The following is a 17,917-nucleotide window of genomic DNA, read 5'->3' as shown; positions in this document are numbered from 1 at the left end:
TGATCGAGTGTGGCATCAAGGAGCCCTGGCAAAACTAGAGTCAATGGGAATCAGGGGGAAAACTCTCCGCTGGTTGGAGTCATACCTAGCACAAAGGAAGATGGTTGTGGTTATTGGAGGTCAGTCATCTCAGCTCCAAGACATCACTGCAGGAGTTCCTCAGGGTAGTGTCCTCGGCCCAACCATCTTCAGCTGCTTCATCAATGACCTTCCTTCCATCATAAGGTCAGAAGTGGGGATGTTCGCTGACGATTGCACAATGTTCAGCACCATTCGCGACTCCTCAGATAGTGAAGCAGAGCATGTCCAAATGCAACAAGACCTGGACAATATCCAGGCTTGGGGCTGACAAGTGGCAAGTAACATTCATGCCACACAAGTGTCAGCCAATGACTATCTCCAACAAGATAGAATCCAATCATCACCCCTTGATGTTCAATGGGCATTACTATCACTGAATCCCCCACTATCAACATCCTGGGGGTTACCATTGACCAGAAACTGAACCAGACCAGCCATATAAACACTGTGGCTACAAGAGCGGGTCAGAGGCTGGGAATCCTGCGGAGTCACTCACCTCCTGACTCCCCTCAAAGCCTGTCCACCATCGTCAAGGCACAAGTCAGGAGTGTGATGGGAAACTCCCCCCACTTGCCTGGATGAGTGCGGCTCCCACAACACTCGAGAAGCTCGACCCCGTCCAGGACAAAGCAGCTCCCACTCGATTGGCACCCCATCCACCAAGATTCACTCCCTCTACCACCGACGCACAGTAGCAGCAGTGTGTGTACCATCTACAAGATGCACCGCAGCAACTCGCCGAGGCTCCTTCGACAGCACCTTCCAAACCCACGACCGCTACCGTCTAGAAGGATGAGGGCAGCAGACACACGGGGAACACCACGACCTGGAAGTTCCCCTCCGAGCCACTCACCATCCTAACTTGGAAATATATTGGCCGTTCCTTCACTGTCGCCGGGTCAAAATCCTGGGAAACTCCCACCCTAACAGCATGGTGGGTGTACCTACATCACAGGGACTGCGGCGGCTCAAGGAGGCAGCTCACCCACCACCACCTTCTCAAGGGGGCAATTAGGGATGGATAATAAATGCTGGGCCTGACCAGAGACCCCCACAATCCATGAATGAATAATGAAGAAAAAGAGAGGGAGAGACAGAGCGAGACAGACAAGAAAAGAGAAAACAGAGAGAGACAGATAGAGGAAGGGACTGAGAGAGAGCGAGAGACAGAGACAGATGCAGAGAGAGAGACAGAGGGAGAGAGAGAGATGGAGTGGGAGAGACAGAGTTAGAGAGATAGAGGGGGAGAGGTGGAGAGACAGAAAGAGAGACTGAGAGCGAGAGAGCAAGAGAGAGAAATACAGAGATAGAGAGACAGAGAGGGAGAAAGAGAAAGACAGTGAGAGACAGAGAAAGAGAGAGAGACAGGGAGAGACAGAGATAGGAGAGAGCGAGAAAGAGAGGGAAAGAAAGAGAAAGGGGAGAGACAGAGAGACACAGAGGGAGAGACAGAGTGAGAAAGACAGGGAAAGACAGAGAGAGTGATGGAGAGAACATATAGAGATAGACAGAGAGACAGAGACACAGATAGAGACAGAGACAGGGAAGAGGGGACAGAGAGATGGAGGGAGAGAACAGACACCGAGAGATAGAGGGAGGGAGAGAGAGAGAGACAGATATAGAGAGGGAGAGAGAGACAGATAAAGAGAGGGACTGAGAGAGAGAGAGAGACAGATAGAGAGAGGGACTGAGAAAGAGAGAGAGACAAAAAGAGAGAGACAGAGAGAGGGTGGACTCTTCCATCCTGGAGTTTAAGAGCGTGTGTGGGTGGAAAGTGGGTGTGATGCCCGCTGGGTAGTGGGGTGAGGGAAACCTGTGATCCTCTGCTGTCCTACACATTTATTGTGCAGTCAAGAGGAGCTTGGTGAGTCTGGTAATGGTGGGGGGCGAGGTTTCCCCTCTCACCTCTTGGGGTGAAAGGGCACCCGGATCGGCATTCACTCCGCGCCAGCTAAATCTCTGCAGGAGACTCTCAGAGCCCTCACCGCCACAGCCCATACCAGAGAGACTGGCAGCAAAAACAGCCGGGGACAGAGGACCGTGCCTCTGGGAACACTCGGGAGATCGAGGAGAGACCTCCAGGAAGACTCTGCAGATTGAGGATAGACCTCCAGGAATTCCCTGAAGACTGAGGATAGACCTCTGGGAACACTCAGAAGATTGAGGATAGACAAAGAACAAAGAACAAAGAAAAGTACAGCACAGGAACAGGCCCTTCGACCCTCTGAGCCTGCACCGATCATATTGCCCGTCAACTAAAAACTCCAGGAACTCTCTGAAGATTGAGGATAAACCCCCGGGAACTTTCTGATGATTGAGGATAGACCCCCGGGAAGATTCTGAAGATTGAGGATAGACTTCCGGAAAGATTCTGAAGATTGAGGATAGACCCCTGGGAACTTGCTGAAGATTGAGGATAGACCTCCGGGAACACTTGGAAGATTGAGGATAGATCTCCAGGAACACACTGAAGATTGAGGATAGACCTCTAGGAAGATTCTGAAGATTGAGGATAGACCTCCAGGAACACACTGAAGATTGAGGATTGACCTCCAGGAACACACTGAAGATTGAGGATAGACCTCTGGGAAGATTCTGAAGATTGAGGATAGACCTCCAGGAACACACTGAAGATTGAGGATAGACCCCTGGGAACTTGCTGAAAATTGAGGATAGAGCTCCTGGAACACTTGGAAGATTGAGGATAGATCTCCAGGAACACACTGAAGATTGAGGATAGACCTCTGGGAAGATTCTGAAGATTGAGGTAAGACTTCCAGGAACACACTGAAGATTGAGGATAGACCCCTGGGAACTTGCTGAAAATTGAGGATAGAGCTCCTGGAACACTTGGAAGATTGAGGATAGATCTCCAGGAACACACTGAAGATTGAGGTTAGACCTCTGGGAAGATTCTGAAGATTGAGGATAGACCTCCAGGAACACACTGAAGATTGAGGATTGACCTCCAGGAACACACTGAAGATTGAGGATAGACCCCTGGGAACTTTCTGAAAATTGAGGATAGACCTCCGGGAACACTTGGAAGATTGAGGATAGACCTCCAGGAACACACTGAAGATTGAGGATAGACCTCCAGGAACACATTGAAGATTGAGGATAGACCCCCAGGAACTTTCTGAAGATTGAGGATAGACCTCCGGGAACACACTGAAGATTGAGGATAGACCTTCGGGAAGATTCTAAAGATTGAGGAGGGACCTCCAGGAACATTTGGGAGATCTAGGATAGAATTCCAGGAACTCTCTGAAGATTGAGGATAGACATCCGGGAACTCTTGGAAGATTGAGGATAGGCTCCGGGAATATTCTGAAGATTGAGGAGGGACCTCCAGGAACACTTGGGAGATCGAGGATGGACCTCCAGGAACACTCGGAAGATTGAAATTAGACCCCCAGGAAGATTCTGAAGATTGAGGATAGACCTCCAGGAACTCTCGGAAGATTGAGAATAGACCTCCGGAAACTCTCTGAAGATGGAGGATGGATCTCCAGGAACACTCGTGAGATCGAGGATAGACCTCCAGGAAGATTCTGAAGATTGAGATAGACCTCCAGGAACACTCGTGAGATCGAGGCTAGATGTCCAGGAATACTCGGAAGATTGAGGATAGACCTCCAGGAACTCTCAGATGATTGTGGATAGACCTCCAGGAAGATTCTGAAGATTGAGGATAGACCTCCAGGAAGACTCTGAAGATTGAGGATAGACCTCCAGGAAGACTCTGAAGATTGAGGATAGACCTCCGGGAAGACTCTGAAGATTGAGGATAGACCTCCAGGGATCCTCGGGTGATGGAAGGTGGACCTTGAGGAAGACACTGATTTTGGAGGATCCACCTGCTGTTTGCTCCGCCCGTACCCCCCCACCCAGGGCTGCGTATCCCAGGTTCCCCTCCCACCCCAGACCCCGGAGGCTGCCCCTGCCCCTCTTCAGGTGGTTCCTGGCACTGTCCCACTGCGTTGGGCCCGACGTGCAGGGGGACCTGCTCGCCCACCCGCTCGCATTCGGACGGGGTTCTGTTGACTGGCCAGGGTGGGTGGGGAGAGGGGGCGGGGAGGCGGGGGTGGCACGATTCCGGTCAGGCCTTCACCCTCTCCCCCCCTGTTCCCGGGACGCCAAACCGGCTTCATGCCGGGCCTAGTAGGAATAGCGGGCAGAGTCCCCGGGGAGCGGGAGCGCCCACTCGCGCCACCACTTGGTGCCAGCCTGAAACCAGACCTTCCCTCTTGCTTTCTAACTTTTACTCTCCCTATCTCTGTTTCTCCCTGTTTTTGTCTCTCTACCTATCTGCTCTCTGTCTCTCTCTCTCTCTGTCTCTATCTCTCTCTCTGTGTCTCTGTGTCTGTCTCTCTCTCTCTGTGTCTCTGTGTCTCTCTCTCTGTCTCTGATTCTCTCTCTCTCTCTATCTCTGTCTCTCTCTCCCTCTCCGTCTCTCTGTCTCTGTCTCTCTCTCTCTGTCTCTGTCTCTCTCTCTATCTCTGTCTCTCTCTCTCTGTCTCTGTCTCTGTCTCTCTCTCTCGCTCTGTCTCTTTCTCTCTCTCTGTCTCTGTCTCTGTCTCTCTGTTCTCTCTGTCTCTTTCTCTCTCTCTCTGTCTCTGTCTCTCTCTCTCTCTGTCTCGCTCTCTCTCTGTCTCTCTCTCTCGCTCTGTCTCTTTCTCTCTCTCTCTGTCTCTGTCTCTTTCTCTCTGTTCTCTCTGTCTCTCTGTCTCTGTCTCTGTCTCTCTCTCTCTGTCTCTCTCTCTCTCTCTGTCTCTGTCTCTGTCTCTCTCTCTCTCTCTGTCTCTCTCTCTCTGTCTCTGTCTCTTTCTCTCTGTTCTCTCTGTCTCTGTCTCTCTCTCTCTCTGTCCTCTCTGTCTCTCTGTCTCTCATTCTCTCTGTCTCTGTCTCTGTCTCTCTCTCTCTCTGTCTCTTTCTCACTGTTCTCTCTGTCTCTGTCTCTCCCTCTCTCTGTCTCTCTCTCTCTCTGTCTCTCTCTCTCTCTCTGTCTCTCTCTCTCTCTATGTCTCTCTCTCTCTGTCTCTCACTCTCTCTGCCCTCTCTATCTCTCTCTCTGTCTGTTTCACTCTCTGTTTATCTATCTGCTCTCTCTCTCTCTGTCCCCCTGCCCATACCCCCTCTCTCTGTCCCCCTCTCTCTCTCTCTGTGTCCCCTCTCTCTCTCTGTCCCCCCTCTCTCTCTGTGTCCCTCTCTCTCTCTCTCTCTCTGTCCCTTTCTGTCCCTCTTGCTTTCTGCCTTTCCCTCTCTCTCAAACCCTTCTTTGCGCTCACCTGCCGTTGAACTGGCCGCCAGGAGGGGGCGGACGGTTCCGGAACGTTCCCCGCTTCGGCGAGCATGCAGGACCCTGCGATCGCTCGCTCGCCAGCAAGAGGTAGCCGGCAACCTCCTTGGCCAAGCGCCTGCCTGTTCGCACCCCCCCCACCCCCCCGCCCCGCGGGGGGCCGGTTATAGCCCCTCCCGGTTCTCACATGCCCACACGCTCCGACGAATGAGTTGACCCCAGCCCACCTGAAACCCGCTGCCCTCTTCATGGACTTGAAACCCGGGTTAAAGTTACCGTCGGTGGGTGGTGGGGGGGTGGGGGGGCGGTCCTGGCTGCTGGTCCTGGGTGCCTGAGGACCCCGGGGACCTCCCTCCCTCCCCAGCATTTTCCCCGCGTCCTTACCCTAAATTGCCAGAGTTTGCCTTCCCCCCCAAACCCCCTCCACCTCTCCCAACCTACCTACGTCCCCTTGGCAGACTACCTGGGGACACGGGGTGGAGGGGGGCACGCTAATGCCCGTTGTACCTCCCCACCCGCAACCCACCCCCACTCCCGAAACACCTGGCCGCACCCCCTTTCCCCCCGCCCCCCCCATAACCCGCCCCCTCCCCCCCACCTCACCAGGCCTTCCGGGATCTGCTCACTCGACATCGATGGGGGGGGCGTGTGACTGGGGAAAGGGCAGTGGATGCTGGTCCTCGCTGCTGTGTGGGGTCTCGGCGATGGAGATGTTGGGGGGGTCCCGGAGGGGGCGGGGGAGGGGGTGGTTGGGCGCGGGTGTTTGTCGGTCGGGACTGTGCCTTTAAGAGGCCAGACTCCGGAGCTGTTGACGCCATTTTGGGACTGAGAAGCTGACAGACTGCAGCGTGTAGGGGAGAGCCGAGGGGTAGAGGCAACAGGGGACCCCACACTCCTCCCACACACACACAGGGAGAGCTCGGTGCGTGCCAGGGGCAAGGAGAAGGAGCATCTGTGAGTGGGCAGAATGCGGCAGAGAGAAAGCGGCAGAGAAAAAAAAGCAGAGAGAGAGAGAAAGGACAGAGAGAGAGAGAGAGACAGAGAGGGGAGGACAGGTGGGGGAAAGAGAGAGACAGAGAGAGCAGCTAGGTAAACAGGGAGAAACAGATAGAGAGAGAGAGAGAAAGGTGGAAAGCAAGAGGGACAGAAAGAGACTGAGAAAGAGAGAGAGGGGAGGATGGGCGGGGGCACAGAGAAACACAGAGCAGATAGGTAAACAGAGAGAGGAACAGAGATAGAGAGAAAGGCAGAAAGAAAGAGGGACAGAGAGAGAGAGAGGGAGGACCGAGAGGGAAGGAGAGAGAGAGAGAGAGAGAGAGAGGGAGAGAGAGAGAGAGAGAGAAGAGGGGACAGAGAGAGAGAGGGGACAGAGATAGAGAAAGGCGGAAAGCAAGAGGGACAGAAAGAGACAGAGAGAGAGAGAGAGGGAACAGAGAGAGGGGGGATGGGAGGGGGTAAGAGAGAAACAGAGAGAGCAAATAGGTAAACAGAGAGAGAAACAGAGAGAGAGGTGGAAAGCAAGAGGGACAGGAAGAGAGAGAGAGGGGGACAGAGAGAGAAAGAGTGAGGAGGATGGGCGGCAGGACAGAGAGCAGATAGGTAAAGAGAGAGAAAAAAACAGGGAGAAAGAGAGAAAGGCAGAAAGCAAGAGGGACAGAGATAGAGGGAGAGAGAGAGAGAGAGGGGGCAGAGAGAGAGGAGGGGGGAATAGATGAGGGGTGGGGACAGAGAGAGCACATAGGTAAACAGAGAAAAACAGTGGGAGAAACAGAGATAGAGGGAAAGAGAAAGGCAGAAAGCAAGAGGAACAGAAATGGAGAGAGAGGGGACAGAGAGACAGAGAGAGAAATAGACAGATAGAGAGAGAAAGGCAGAGAGAGGAAGAGGGAGAGAGAGAGAAAGGCAGAGAGATGGAGAGGGAGTGACAGAGAGATGGGAGAGTTGGAGAGAAAGAGAGAGAGTGAGAAAGAAAGGCAGAGAGAGAGCGGGGGCAGAAGACTGAGAGAGCAGACAGATAGAGAAACAGAGAGGGAGATGGACAGAGAGAGGGAGGGGGACAGATAGAGACAGGGAGAGAGAGAGAGAAATAGACAGAGAGAGAGAAAGACACATGGAGAGAGAGCGAGACAGAGAGAAAAAGAGATATAGAGAGACAAAGAGAGAGATATAGAGAGAGATGGGGGGCGGCAGAGTGAGGGTGGTGGGGACAGAGAGACACAAAGATACACATAGAGAGGTTCACAGAGAGAGACACAGAGAAAAACAGAGAGAGATAAAGAAAGAGAGAGAGGGACAGAGAGAAAGAGAGAGAGAGAGAGAAAAAGAGAGAGCCAGAGAGAGAGAGACAGACAGGGCAATGGATCACAGCCCCAAATTACTTATGGTCATATTGAACATTTTAAGTAAGGCTTGTATTTTTCTTGTAAAGATCTACAAGCAAAAGCTGGCCGAGAATGTAAAGTAAGCACTTTCTGGAAAATTCCTATGTAGATTATACTTGACTGACTAGTTCAGAGAGAACCTGGAATGTCGCACCTAAAAAAAGGCCTGTCAAGGCCTGCTTCAGACAGAGGCATTTGAAAGGGAGAGAGGCAATGAAAAGGACTGAACTTTAATCTCCTGTGGTTGCAGAGGCAATGGAGACTGATTCCCACATCTCAGCACAAACCATCTCCTGCTGAGTTATATCTCAAAATGTGGAAATGGTCTGAGTTGAAAGAAAGCCGATTCTGGACAAAAGGCGTGTCTGTTTGTTTTTTCCCTTCCAGAAATACACAAGGAAATGGGTTAAAAAGCCAGCGGCAAACCCGATCTGTGTGTTCTGGTCCTAGTGTGCTAGTGTGTGCCACAGCAGAAGCACACCAACTAGACATCCCTGCAGCTTTCAGGTAAAAATCTCTCTCTCTCTCTTACTCTGTCTGGCTGGAGACAAGTCAGCAAAGCCATAAAGGGAAACAGGACAACTCCTTCATCTAACGTGCAGAACCAAGGGTCTCCAAACCAACCGCTCAACTGCCAAAGTCAGCTCTACCAGAACCACCCAACTTAATAGCCACACCGTTTCGCCATCTACCCCTCACGGACAAGCCAAAGACTGATTCGTATACCTTTTAAAACTTTTGTATCTGGACTCACTTCTCATTTCTAATCTGTGTGTGTGTTTGTGTGTGTGTGTGTGTGTATGTGTATGTGTTTTTATTATTTGTTCCTCAGGGTTTCAGTAACTGATAAACTCACTATTTCTTTGACTCAAGAAAGCCTGGTTAAATTGGCTCCTTTTAAAACAAGAATACATTTGGACTGGGATAAGGTACCCATAGCAGCGAAAGGGCCCTTTTTAAGTTAACCTTGTTGTGACCAACCAAAGGGGTTAAGTAAAGAAGGGGAGCCAATTCATACCACCCCCCTCACCCAAGCGTATAACAAAATTGGGGTCCCGTTCGGCAATTTCATAGATTTGGGGTACCTCATCCGGGACCATAACAAATTGAGGGACCTTGCCTGTGGGCCAGTTGTAGCAAGAGACAGAGAATGAAAAGAAATCATTAGAGAGAGAGACAGAGAGGGAGGGACAGGAAGATAGAGACAGACAGGCAGAGAGACTGAGAGAGATAGAGAGACAGCAAGAGAGAGAGAGAGATAGGGAGAGGTGGGGGGTGGGGGGGGGGGGAGAGAGAGGCAGAGTGAGACGGAGAGAGAGAGGATCAGAGAAAGACAGAGAGGAGGGGAGAGGGTGAAATTGATCCAGAGAGAGAGGGAGAGAGACAATGAGAAAGAGAGAGAGACAATGAGAGAGAGAGACAGTCAGTGAGAGAGAGTGTGTAAGAGGGAGAGAGAGCATTAGAGAGAGAAGGGGAGAGAGATAGAGACAGACAGAGAGAGGGGGGGTGGGACAGGAAGACAGAGGCAAACAGCCAGAGAGACACAGAGACAGCAAGAGAGAGAGAGACAGAGAGAGGGGGAGAGTGAGGTGGAGAGGTACTGAGAGAGAGAGAGGCAGAGAGAGAGTTGGGGGGAGACAGAGAGAGGCAAAGGCTGGGGGGGGGGTGATGGGGAGAGAGAGAGAGGCAGGGCGAGACAGAGAGAGAGGGGCAGAGAAAGAGTGGATCAGAGAAAGACAGAGAGGAGGGGAGAGGGTGAGATTGATCCAGAGAGAGAAACAGAGAGAGAAAGGCAGAGAGGAGGCAAGAGGGAGAGAAAGAGACAATGAGAGAGAGAGACAGTGAGAGAGAGAGAGGGTGAGATCGAGAGAGAGAGAGAGAACGAGAGAGAGAGAAACAGCGTCAGAGAGGGTGACAGAGAAAGACCAAAAAAGGGGAAGAGAGAGAGAGGGAGAAAGGAAGAAAGAGAAAGTGCAAGAGGTTGGAGAGAGACAGGGAGAACGATAAAGAAAGAATACCAGAGAGAAATTGATCGAGAAAGTGCGAGAATGTGATAGAAAAAGAGAAGGACAGAGTTAGAGAGAGAGAGAGAGCTATATAAGGAAGAATGTGAAAGAGTGAGGGACAAATAGTAAATGTGGGAGAGAAAGAGAGAGAGACGGAGAAAGAGAGAGAGAGAGGGGGAGAGAGAGACGGAGAGAGAGAGAGAGACGAGAGAGGGAGAGAGACGGAGAGAGGGAGAGAGAGAGGGAGAGAGAGAGGGGGAGAGAGAGAGAGGGGGAGAGGGAGAGAGGGAGGAAGAGACAGACAGAGAGAGATAAGGGAGAGAAAGAGAGAGACAGAGTGAGAAAGAGAGAAGGGGGAGAGAGAGACAGAAAGAGAAGGAGCGAGACAGAGACAGAGACAGAGAGAGGGAGAGAGAGAGAGAGGGAGACAGAGAGGGAGAGACAGAGAGAGGGAGAGACGGAGGGAGACAGAGAGAGAGACAGAGAGAGAGACAGAGAGAGAGAGGGAAAGAGAGAGAGTGAGAGATAGAGGGAGAGAGAGAGAGACAGAGAGAGAGAAAGAGAGAGAGGGAAAAACGGAGAGTCAGAGGGAGAGAGAGACAGGCAGACAGAGACAGAGAGAGAGAGGGAGGGAGAGAGAGAGACAGAGAGAGAGAGAGGGAGAGAGAGAGAGACAGAGAGAGAGAGAGAGAGAGACAGAGAGAGAGAGGCAGATACAGAGAGAGGGAGAGACAGAGAGATGCAGAGAGAGAGAGGGAGAGAGAGAGACAGACTGAGAAAGAGAGGGAGAGAGAGACAGACAGAGACGGAAAGGGAGAGACGGAGAGAGTCAGGGAGAGAGAGAGATAGAGGGAGAGAGAGAGACAGACTGAGAAAGAGAGGGAGAGAGAGAGAGATAGAGGGAGAGAGAGAGACACACAGAGACAGAGACAGAGAGCGGGAGAGACGGAGAGAGTCAGAGAAAGAGAGGGAGAGACAGAGAGAGAGAGAGACAGATACAGAGAGAGGGAGAGACAGAGAGATGCAGAGGGAGAGAGAGACAGAGAGAGAGGGAGAGAGAGACAGACTGAGAAAGAGAGGGAGAGAGAGACAGACAGAGACAGAAAGGGAGAGACGGAGAGAGTCAGGGAGAGAGAGAGAGAGGGAGAGAGAGAGACAGACTGAGAAAGAGAGGGCGAGAGAGAGATAGAGGGAGAGAGAGAGAGACAGAGAGAGGGAGAGACAGAGAGAGTCAGGGAGAGAGTGAGAGAGAGGGAGAAAGAGAGAGGGATAGAGGGAGAGAGAGAGGGAGAGAGAGGGAGAGAGACAGACAGAGACAGAGAGAGGGAGAGACAGAGAGATTCAGAGAGAGAGACAGACAGATAGAGGGAGAGAGAGAGAGACAGATACAGAGAGAGGGAGAGACAGAGATGCAGAGAGAGTGACAGAGAGAGAGAGGGAGGGAGAGAGAGACAGAGAAAGAAAGGGAGAGAGAGAGAGTTAGAGGGAGAGAGAGACAGAGAGAGGGAGAGACGGAGAGAGTCAGGGAGAGAGTGAGAGAGAGAGATAGAGGGAGAGAGAGAGAGACAAAGAGAGAGAGAGATAGAGAGAGAGAGGGAGGGAGAGAGAGAGAGAGACAGAGAGGGAGAGATGGAAAGAGTCAGAGGGAGAGAGAGACAGAGAGAGGGAGAGAGAGAGAGACAGACAGATATAGAGAGAATGAGAGACAGAGAGATGCAGGGAGAGAGACAGAGAGAAATGGAGAGAGAGAGACAGAGAAAGAAAGGGAGAGACGGAGAGAGTCAAGGAGAGAGAGATGGAGAGAGAGAGAGAGACAGACTGAGAAAGAGAGGGAGAGAGAGACAGACAGAGACAGAAAGGGAGAGATGGAGAGAGTCAGGGAGAGAGATAGAGGGAGAGAGAGATGGACAGACTGAGAAAGAGAGGGAGAGAGAGAGATAGAGGGAGAGAGAGGGGTGGGGAATGGGATGTGGGGGGTGGGGAATGGGGGGGTGGGGTGTGGGGGGGTGGGGGGGGTAGGGGATGGGGTGGGGGATGGGAGGTGGGGTGTGGGGTGCGGGATGGGGGTGTGGGGTGTGGGGGGGGGTGCGGGATGGGGGTGTGGGGGTGGGGGATGGGGGGGGGTAGGGGATGGGAGGTGGGGTGTGGGGGATGGGGTTGGGTTTGTGTGTGGACTTCGCAGCCTTGGGCCCAGCATTTATGGTCCCATCCCTCATTGCCCCTCGGCGGAGGCCGGGGACGAGCTGCTGCCCCCTCGATCCCACTGCGGTGTGTCGATGCTGGGTGGACACTCCCCGCTCTCCCCCCTCCCCCTCCCATTCCCATTCCCCCTCCCCTCCACTCCCTCCACCCCTCCTTTCCCCTCCGCCTCCCCCCTCCCCTCCCCTCCATTCCCCCTCCCACCCCTACCTATCCCCACCCCTCCCCTCCCCTCCCTTCCCCCTCACCCTCTCCTCCCCCTCCCTCACCCTCCGCACCCACCCCTTCATCTCTCTCCCCCTCCCCTCTCTGCCCCACCCATCCGCTACCCCACCCCTCCCCCTCCCCTCCCCCTCCCCCCTCCCGTCCTATCCCCCTCCCTCTCCACCTCTCCTCCCTCCTTCCCCTCCCCCTACCCTCCCCACCCTTCAGCCAGCCCCTCAACCTCCCCTCCCCATCACCTCCCCTACCCCTCCCCTCCCCCTACCCCACCACACCCCCTCCCCTCGACTTTGCCCTCTCCTGCCCCTCCCCTCCCCCTCCCTCCTATCCCCTCCCTCTCCACCTCTCCCCCATCACCTCCCCTACCCCTCCCTGTCTCACCGCCTCCCCTCCCCCTCCCACTCTCCTCCACTCCCCTCCCACTCCCCTCCCCCTACTCCCCCTCCCTTCCCTCCCATCCCCTCCCCTCCCCTCCCTTCCCCCTCACCCTCTCCTCCCCCTCCCCGGCCCCTCCACTCTCCTCCCCTACCCCTCCCCCTCCCATCCGCTTCCCCTCCCCTCCCCCCCCCCCCCCATCCCCCTCCCATCTCCCTCCCACTCCCCCCTCCCCCCTCCCGGAGTGTAGGGGAGGGGGGGGGGGGGGGGCGGCGAGGGGTGGAGGGGAATGGTGGGGAGTGTAGGGGGGAGGCGAGGGTGAGGGTACCGGACTGGGGAGGGGAGGGGGAGTGTTATGGAGGGGAAGGGGAGGGGGAGGGGAGGGGATGTGGATGGGAGTGGAGAGGAGAGGGGGTGGGGAAGCGGGGGTGGGGAGGGGGAGGGGAAGGGAGGGTAGGGGAAGGGAGTGGTGGGGAGGAGTAGGGAGGAGAGGGGGGAGGTTGGAGGGGGGTAGGGGAGGGGGGTAAGGGAGGAGAGGGGGAGGGGAGGGGAGGGGAGTGGTGGGGAGGAGTAGGGAGGAGAGGGGGGAGGTTGGAGGGGGGTAGGGGAGGGGGGTAAGGGAGGAGAGGGGAGAGGTTGGAGGGGGGTAGGGGAGGGGGGTAAGGGAGGAGAGGGGGGAGGTTGGAGGGGGGTAGGGGAGGGGGGTAAGGGAGGAGAGGGGGGAGGTTGGAGGGGGGTAGGGGAGGGGGGTAAGGGAGGAGAGGGGGGAGGTTGGAGGGGGGTAGGGGAGGGGGGTAAGGGAGGAGAGGGGGAGGGGAGGGGAGGGGAGTGGTGGGGAGGAGTAGGGAGGAGAGGGGAGAGGTTGGAGGGGGGTAGGGGAGGGGGTAAGGGAGGAGAGGGGGAGGGGAGGGGAAGGGAGTGGTGGGGAGGAGTAGGGAGGAGAGGGGAGAGGTTGGAGGGGGGTAGGGGAGGGGGGTAAGGGAGGAGAGGGGGAGGGAGGGGAGGGGAGTGATGGGGAGGGGTAGGGAGGAGAGGGGAGAGGTTGGAGGGGGGTAGGGGAGGGGGGTAAGGGAGGAGAGGGGGGAGGTTGGAGGGGGGTAGGGGAGGGGGGGTAAGGGAGGAGAGGGGGGAGGTTGGAGGGGGGTAGGGGAGGGGGGTAGGGGTAAGGGAGGAGAGGGGGGGAAGGTTGGAGGGGGTAGGGGAGGGGGGTGGGTAAGGGAGGTTGAGGGGGAGGGAGGGTGGGAGGGGAGTGATGGGGAGGGGTAGGGAGGAGAGGCGGAGAGGTTGGAAGGGGGGGTAGGGGAGGGGGGTAAGGGAGGAGAGGGGGGATGTTGGAGGGGGGGTAGGGGAGGGGGGTTAAGGGAGGTGAGGGGGGAGGTTGGGAGGGGGGTAGGGGAGGGGGGTTAAGGGAGGAGAGGGGGGAGCGGGAGGTTGGAGGGGGTAGGGGAGGGGGGTAAGGGAGGAGAGGGGGGGAGGTGGAGGTGGGGGGTAGGGAGAGGGGGGGTAAGGGAGGAGAGGGGGGGAGGTTGGAGGGGGGTAGGGGGGAGGGTGGTAAGGAGAAGAGGGGGGGAGGGCGAGGCAGGCGAGGGCCGTTTTCACTCCTATCTCCAGACTTTGTGTCATTGAGACTGAGAGCCTCTCTGGCCCACATCGGGGGGGGGTGGGGGGGCGGGTGGCAAAGAAGAGCCGACAGCATCGCTGTGTGTGGGTCTGGAGTCACGTGTAGGCCAGACCGGGGTAAGGACGGCAGATTTCCCCCCTCCCCTAAAGGGGGCATGAGTGAACCAGATGGGGATTTTATGACGATTGGCAATGGTTTCATGGTCATTTTATGAATTCGGATTCCACCTCTCAAGGTGGGTGGGATTCGAACCCGGGTACCCAGCGCATTACCCTGGGTCACTGGGACACTAGTCCAGCGACAGTACCAACTTCCCCCCCCCCATCCCCTCCCCCCTCCCCTCCCCTCTCCTCCCACTCCACTCCCCTACGGTCCCTCCCCATCCCCTCCCCCTCCCCTCCCCTCTCCTCCCACTCCACTCCCTCTCCCCACACCTCCCAATCACCCTCCCCTCCCCTACACTCCCCTCCCCTCCCACTTCCCTCCCCTACGCTCCCTCCCCTTTCCCTCCCCTCCATTCCCCTCCCCTCCCCTCCCCTCCCCTCCCCTCCCGTCCACTCCCCTCCACTACACTCCCCTCCCCTCCCCCTCCCATCCCTTACACTCCCTCCCCTCCCATCCCCCTCCCCACCCCTTCCCCTCCCCTCCCCTCCCCACTCCTCCCCTCCCCCTCCCCTTCCCCTCCCCTCCCCCCTCCCATTCTCCTACACTCCCCTCCCCTCCTCTCCCGCCCTTACCTTGCCCTCCCCCTTCCCCTCCCCTCCCCCTTCCTTCCACGAGTGGGAGCAGCTCTCACCCCCACCCACCTCCACCGTCGGGCTCTCCCTGGCAGGCCCCTCGCGCTTTTGAACACATCCGTCAAGTCCCCTCTTGGAGGAGAGGAGAAGGCCAACCCTTCCCCGTGACTGAAATCCCCCCTCCCCCAGGGCTGTGCTGGCGAATCATTTCTGCTCTCTCTCTCTCTCTCTCTCCATCTCTCTCTCTCTCTCATTCTCTCTCTCTCCATCTCTCTCTCTCTCTCGTTCTCTCTCTCTCCATCTCTCTCTCTCTCTCTCTCGTTCTCCCTCTCTCCATCTCTCTCTCTCGTCTCTCTATCTCTCTCTCTCTCTCTCGTTCTCTCTATCTCTCTGTCTTTCTCTCATTCTCTCTCTCCATCTCTCTCTCTCTCTCTCGTTCTCTCTCTCTCCATCTCTCTCTCTCTCTCTCCATCTTTCTCTCTCTCTCTCGTTCTCTCTATCTCTCTCTCTCTCACTCTCTCTCTCCATCTCTCTCTCTCTCGCCTCTCTATCTCTGTCTCTCTCATTCTCTCTATCTCTCTGTCACTCTCTCTCTCTATCTCTCCCTCTCTCGTTCTCTCTATCTCTCTCTCTCGAAATCTCTCTCTCTATCTCTCAGAATCACAAAATCACAGTGCAGAAGAGGCCCTTCGGCCCATCGAGTCTGCACTGACACGTGAGAAACACCTGATCTACCTACCTAATCCCATTGACCAGCCCTTGGCCCCATAGCCTTTGAATGTTATGACGTGCCGAGTGCTCATCCAGGTACTTTTTAAAGGATGTGAGGCAACCCGCCTCCACCACCGTGCCAGGCAGCGCATTCCAGACCCTCACCACCCTCTGGGTAAAAAAGTTTTTCCTCACATCCCCCCTAAACCTCCTGCCCCTCACCTTGAACTTATGTCCCCTCGTGACTGACCCTTCAACTAAGGGGAACAGCTGCTCCCTATCCACCCTGTCCATGCCCCTCATAATCTTGTACACCTCGATCAGGTCGCTCCTCAGTCTTCTCTGCTCCAACGAAAACAACCCAAGTCTATCCAACCTCTCTTCATAACTTAAATGTTTCATCCCAGGCAACATCCTGGTGAATCTCCTCTGCATCCCCTCCAGTACAATCACATCCTTCCTATAATGTGGTGACCAGAACTGCACACAGCACTCCAGCTGTGGCCTCACCAAGGTTCTATACAACTCCAACATGACCTCCCTACTTTTGTAATCTATGCCTCGATTGATAAAGGCAAGTGTCCCATATGCCTTTTTCACCACCCCACTAACATGCCCCTCCGCCTTCAGAGATCTATGGACACACACGCCAAGATCCCTTTGTTCCTCAATCTTCAGGGAAAGGGGAGAAGTCCAACAACGGGAGTTACGGGAGCATCTCCCTACTCCCCATCGCAGGAAAGAGCGTCCTCCCCATTGCTTACGGAGGGGGGAGGCGGTGGCGTAGTGGTATTGCTGCTCGGACTAGCGATCCAGGGGCTCTGGGGGATCAGGGATCGAATCCCACCCGCGGCAGATGGCAGAATTCGGATTCAATAAAAATCGGGAATTAAAAGGTTTGCCGATTGTCGTTAAAAACCCCATCTGGTTCACTCATGCCCCCTTGAGGGGAGGGGGAAATCTGCCGTCCTTACCCTGGTCTGGCCCTACACGTGACTCCAGACCCCACAGCGATGTGGGTTGACTCTTAGTGTGCTCTCTGGAATGGCCCAGCAATCTACCCAGTTGCGACAAACCGCTACAAAGTCACCAAAAAAGGAAGGAAACCAGACGGACCACACCCCACCCCCTCCCCAACCCCCTCCCCAACCCCCTCCCCCACCCCCTCCCCCACCTTGATCCCCCACTCCCATGGCATCGACTCAGGCACTGGAACCGACAACGGCGATCTCACCCCAGTCGAACCTGCAAAGTCCCCTTTACTAACATCTGGGGGCGAGTGCCAAAATTGGGAGAGCTGTCTCACAGTCTAATCACAGCGGTGAGCAGTGTGTGTACCATCTACAAGATGCCCCGCAGCAACTCACCGAGGCTCCTTCGACAGCACCTTCCAAACCCACCACCGCTACCGTCTAGAAGGACGAGGGCAGCAGACACACAGGGAACACCCTCACCTGGAAGTTCCCCTCTGAGCCGCACTCGCTGTCCCGACTTGGGAATATATCGGCCGTTCCTTCACTGTCGCCGGGTCAAAATCCTGGGAACTCCCTCCCTAACAGCACGGTGGGTGTGCCTACACCACAGGGACTGCAGCGGTCCAAGAAGGCGGCTCACCCACCACCGCCACCATCTCAAAGGGGCAATTAGGGACGGACAAAAAAATGCTGGGCCCGGTAATCTGGAGACCCATGATATAAAAACTGTCATGTTGCCAATATTGTCGGTAACCTTTTGGGGGAGGGGGGAGGAATTAGACACATTCCTTAGCCTTGCTTATCTGGCTAGTTGTAAATGGACTTACGTTCCCCAGGGACCCGGGTTCGAATCCCACCATGGCAGATGGTGAAAGTTGAGTTCAATAAAAACCTGGAATTAAAAGTCTGGTGATGTCCGTGAAACCATTGCCGATTGTCGTATTAACCCCATCTGGTTCACTAACATCCTTTTAGGGGAGGGAAATCTGCCGTCCTTACCCGGTCTGGCTTAAACGTGACTCCAGGCCCACAGCACTGTGGTTGACTCTTCAGGGAAATTAGGGGGATGGGGCAATAAATGCCGGGCCCAGCCAGCGACGCCCACGTCCCGTGAAGGAATTAAAAAAAAATACTTGAATCGCCCGAGCCCCATTGATTGGAATTGATGGCGAGTCCCCTGGAAAACGTGGAACACTTCCCAGCGCCTCGGAAGTTATCTGACACGGAAAGGCTGGCACCGACGAAGAAGTCCAGCGCGGCCTGAAGTCGGCTGGCGCAGCCTTCGGCCACGTGAGAGAGCGAGCGTTT

The sequence above is a fragment of the Carcharodon carcharias genome, assembly GCF_017639515.1.
Source record: "Carcharodon carcharias isolate sCarCar2 chromosome 27 unlocalized genomic scaffold, sCarCar2.pri SUPER_27_unloc_1, whole genome shotgun sequence".
NCBI classification, from domain to species: domain Eukaryota; kingdom Metazoa; phylum Chordata; class Chondrichthyes; order Lamniformes; family Lamnidae; genus Carcharodon; species Carcharodon carcharias.
Note: the sequence above shows the minus strand (reverse complement) of the source record.